This window comes from Bos indicus x Bos taurus, chromosome 1 (genome assembly GCF_003369695.1).
Source record: "Bos indicus x Bos taurus breed Angus x Brahman F1 hybrid chromosome 1, Bos_hybrid_MaternalHap_v2.0, whole genome shotgun sequence".
In the NCBI taxonomy this organism is placed as follows: domain Eukaryota; kingdom Metazoa; phylum Chordata; class Mammalia; order Artiodactyla; family Bovidae; genus Bos; species Bos indicus x Bos taurus.
Window position 1 is genome coordinate 103,808,501 of NC_040076.1, and position 5,282 is coordinate 103,813,782.

General features: G+C 38.3%; 1 non-coding gene across 1 annotated transcript; it reads left to right on the forward strand.

The window, feature by feature from the left end:
- The first annotated feature begins 3,038 nt into the window (after nt 1-3,038).
- TRNAS-GGA lies at nt 3,039-3,111 on the forward strand. Its single transcript has one exon. It is a non-coding gene; the product is annotated as a tRNA-Ser (tRNA).
- The last annotated feature ends 2,171 nt before the right edge of the window (nt 3,112-5,282 follow it).

The following is a 5,282-nucleotide window of genomic DNA, read 5'->3' on the forward strand; positions in this document are numbered from 1 at the left end:
TTCAGCTTTAGCATCGTTCCTTCCAAAGAAATCCCAGGGCTGATCTCCTTCAGAATGGACTGGTCGGATCTCCTTGCAGTCCAAGGGACTCTCAAGAGTCTTCTCCAACACCACAGTTCAAAAGCATCAATTCTTCAGCACTCAGCCTTCTTCACAGTCCAACTCTCACATCCATACGTGACCACAGGAAAAACCATAGCCTTGACTAGACGAACCTTTGTTGGTAAAGTAATATCTCTGCTTTTGAATATGCTATCTAGGTTGGTCATAATTTTCCTTCCAAGGAGTAAGCGTTTTTTAATTTCATGGCTGCAGTCACCATCTGTAGTGATTTTGGAGCCCAGAAAAATAAAGTCTGACACTGTTTCCACTGTTTCCCCATCTATTTCCCATGAAGTGATGGGACTGGATGCCATGATCTTCGTTTTCTGAATGTTGAGCTTTAAGCCAACTTTTTCACTCTCCACTTTCACTTTCATCAAGAGGCTTTTGAGTTCCTCTTCACTTTCTGCCATAAGGGTGGTGTCATCTGCATATCTGAGGTGATTGATATTTCTCCCAGCAATCTTGATTCCAGCTTGTGTTTCTTCCAATCCAGCATTCCTCATGATGTACTCTGCATAGAAGTTAAATAAACAGGGTGACAATATACAGCCTTGACGAACTCCTTTTCCTATTTGGAACCAGTCTGTTGTTCCATGTCCAGTTCTAACTGTTGCTTCCTGACCTGCATACAAATTTCTCAAGAGGCAGATCAGGTGGTCTGGTATTTCCATCTCTTTCAGAATTTCCCACAGTTTATTGTGATCCACACAGTCAAAGGTTTTGGCATAGTCAATAAAGCAGAAATAGATGTTTTTTCTGGAACTCTCTTGCTTTTTGCATGATCCAGAGGATGTTGGCAATTTGATCTCTGGTTCCTCTGCCTTTTCTAAAACCAGCTTGAACATCAGGAATTGCTAAATTCAGACTTAAATTGAAGAAAGTAGGGAAAACCACTAGACCATTCAGGTATGACCTAAATCAAACCAACTATACTTCAGTTAAAAAAAAAAAATACTATTTAGGAAATTAATTCCAGACCTTAAAAAGTATATAATAATTTTTGCAAAAACACATGTTCTAGTCTGTTGTTGGCTTGTTGATTTTGCAGAATCCCAGTAAAATAAGTTGAAATATATTAGCATTTTTAAAAGAATGTCTTTAAAGGATAAAATTATGTTTGTTATTCTGCCCACAATTCTCATTTAATATATAATCTTCATTTGATTTTATACAGCATGGAGTGCTTGATGAAAAGCAATGTTATTTCTAAAATCTGTATAAAATTTGGGAGTTAAATTTCTGGAACATGATGTAAAAGAAGGCAAATGAAACTTGGGGTCAGATAACTTGAACTAAGAAAATTGTTAGACTTAATGGAATCCCAGTAAATACAAAAATGATATTTTTAAAATGAAGGGGATCGAGTTGACAATAAAGTTCATAAAGAGAAGCAAACAAAGAGCAGTGGATATATAGACTAAAAGGGAAATTATATTAGGAAGGAAGTAGTTTTACCAACCAAGACAACATCCTGAAAAGGTTCTTTAATTAGTTTGGTATTGGCATATGGATAGAAAAGTCCAGAAATAAACTAAACTACATATAGAAATCCATTGTGGAGCAGCAATGTCAAAGATAAGCTTTTTTGGACAGCTAGACAGACATTTGGAATAAAATACATAAATTGCTCAGTCGTGTCTGACTCTGTGACCCCATAGACTGCAGCACGCCAGGCTTACTTGAACTTCACCATCTCCCGGAGCTTGCTCAAACTCATGTGCATTGAGTTGGTGATGCCATCCAACCAGTTTGTCCTCTGTTGTCTCCTTCTCATCCTGCCTTCAATCTTTCCCAGCATCAGGGTCTTTTCTAAGGAGTAGGTTCTTCATATTAGGTGGCCAAAGTATTGGAGCTTCAGCTTAAACATTAGTCCATTTAATGAATATTCAGGATTGATTTCCTTAAGATTGACTGGTTTGTTCTCCTTGCAGTCCAAGGGATGCTCAAGAGTCTTCTCCAACACCGCAAGTCAAAGGCGTCAATTCTTTAGTGTTCAACCTTCTTTATGGTCCAACCCTAACATCCATACCCTACTACTGGAAAAACAATATCTTTGACTATAGGGACCTTTGTTGACAAAATAATGTCTCTGCTTTTTAATAAGCTGTCTAGGTTTGTCATAGCTTTTCTTCTAATGAGCAAGTGTCCTTTTTTTCATGGCTGCAGTCATCATCTGCAATGATTTTGGAGCCCAAGAAAATAAAGTCTATCACTGTTTCCATTGTTTCCCCATCTATTTGCATGAAGTGATGTGACTGCATGCCATGATCTTAGATTTATGAATGTTGAGTTTTAGGCCAACATTTTCACTCTTCTCTTTCACTTCCTTCAAGAGGCTGCTTAGTTCCTCTTCACATTCTGCCATGAGGGTGGTGTCATCTGCATATCTGAGGTTACTGATACTTCTCCTGGCATTCTTAACTTCAGCTTGTGCTCCTTCCAGCCCAGTGTTTCTCATGATGTACTCTGCATATTAGTTAAATAAGCAGGGTGACAATATACAGCCTTGACGTAGTTCTTTCCCAATTTGGAACCAGTCCATTGTTCCACGTTTGGTTCTAACTGTTGCTTCTTGATGCGCATGCAGGTTTCTCAGGAGGTGGTAAGGTGATCTGGTATTTCCATTTTAATAAGAATTTTCCACAGGTAGTTGTGATCCACACAGTCAATGCCTTTAGCATAGACAATGAAGCAGAAGTAGATATTTTTCTGGAATTCTCTTGCCTTTTCTATGATCCAGTAGATGTTGGCAATTTGATCTCTGATTCCTCTGCCTTTTTTAAATACAGCTTGGACATTTGGAATTTCTTGGTTCACGTACTATTGAAGCCTAGCTTGGAGAATTCTGAGCATCACTTTGCTAGTATGTGAAATGAGTGCAGTTTACAGTAGTTTGAGCATTCTTTGGCATTGCCCTTCTTTGAGATTGGGGCTCCCTGATGGCTCAGAGGTTAAAGCGTCTGCCTGGAATGCAGGAGACCCAGGTTCAATCCCTGGGTCAGAGAAGATCCCCTGGAGAAGGCAATGGCAACTCACTCCAGTACTCTTGCCTGGAGAACCCCATGGAGGGAGGAGCCTGGTAGGCTACAGTCCATGGGGTCGCAAAGAGTCAGAAACGAATGAGCAACTTCACTTCACTTTTCTTTGAGATTGGAATGAAAATGGACCTTTTCTAGTCCTGTGGCCACTAATGAGTTTTCCAAATTTGCTGACATATTGAGTGTAGCACTTTGACAGCATCATCATTTAGGATTTGAAATAACTGGAATTCCATTGTCCCCACCTGTTTTGTTTATAGTGATGCTTCCTAAGGTCCGCTTGACTTCGTACTGTAGGATGTCTGGCTCTAGGTGAGTGATCACACCATAGTGGTTATCTGGGTAATTGAGACCTTATTTGTATAGTTCTGCTCTGGGAAGCCTGGCATACTGCAGTCCAAGCGGTCGCAAAGAGTCAGACACAACCGAGTGACTGAACTGAACTCTGTGTTCTTGCCACCTCCTCTTAATATCTTGTGTTGTTCATAGGCCCATACCATTTGCATCCTTTATTGTGCCCATTTTTGCATGAAATGTTTGTTTTGTATCTCTCATTTTCTTGAAGAAGTCTCTAGTCTTCCCCATTCTATTGTTTTCCTCTGTTTTTTGCATTGTTGACTTAGGAAGGCTTTCTCATCTCTCCTTGCTCTTCTTTGAAACTCTGCACTCAGGGTGGGTATATCTTTCCTTTTCTCCTTTGCCTTCCCCTTCTCTTTTCTCAGCTATTTGTAAGACCTCCTCAGATTGCCATTTTGCCTTCTTGCATTTCTGTTCTTGGGGGTAGTTTTGATCACTACCTCCTGTACAGTGTTACAAACCTCCATACATAGTTCTTCAGGCACTCTATCAGATCCCTTGAGTCTATTTGTTACTTCCAACATAGAATAGTAAAATTTGATACAGGTCATACCTGAATGGTCTAGTAGTTTTCCCCACTTTCTTCAACTTAATTCTGAATTTTGCAATAAGGAGTTCAGTATCTGAGCCACAGTCAGTTCCCAGTCTTATTTTTGCTGACTGTATAGAGCTTCTCTATCTTTGACTGCCAATAATACAATCAATCTGATTTCGGTATTGACCATCTGGTGATATCCAAGTGTACAGTTGTCTCGTGTTGTTGGAAGAGTTTCTTTGCTATGACTAGTGCATTCTCTTGGTAAAACTGTTAGCCTTTGCCCTGCTTCATTTTGTACTCCAAGGCCAAACTTGCCTGTTACTCCAGGTATCTCCTGACTTCCTACTTTTGCATTCCAATCTCCTATGATGAAAAGGACATTCTATTTTTTTTTTTTTTTTTTGTATTAGTTCTAGAAAGTCATGTAGGTCTTCATAGAATTGTTCAACTTAAGCTTCTTTGGCATTTCTGGTTGGGACAAAGAGTTGAATTACTCTGGTATTGAATGGTCTGTCTTGGGAGTGAACCAAGTTCATTCTTCTGTCCTTTTGGGGATTGCACCCAAGTAATGCATTTCAGACTCTTCTTTACTATGAGGGCTACTCCATTTCTTCTAAGGAATTCTTGCCCACAGTAGTAGATATAATGGTCATCTGAATTAAATTTGCCCATTCTGTTTCCTTTTAGTTCACTGATTCCTAAAATGTCAGTGTTCACTCTTGCCATCTCCTATTTGACCACTTCCAATTTACCTTGATTCATGGACCTAACATTACAGATTCCTATGCAATATTATTCTTTCTCATTTTCATTAGTTTTCTGTATTTCTTATTGAAAGTTCATACAACATTGACTGCTTTGTTCTTTCCTTTTTCACAATAAATTTATTTCCCCTTAAAATTTTTGCTCTCCCTGTATTCCCTTGGTTGATTTGGAAAGCACTTTATTCTTGTTCTGAACAATCTGTTATATTAAAACGTTGCAATTTCAAAATTTTATTTAACATAGTTTCCCCTGCAAGAAATAAATACCTCATATTACCTACCAGTCAAAATTAGCTGATATTCACACAGAAATACCATATAATTCAGCAGTTCTTGAAATTGAACACACTCTTTTTAAAGATATTTTATTAGTTATGCTAGATATATTTTATTCAATCCAGTTATAATTATGAAGTTACTATTTTGATGCTATAGCACAATTTAAATGTTGAAGAACTTATTTTCAAATAGATTCTAAAC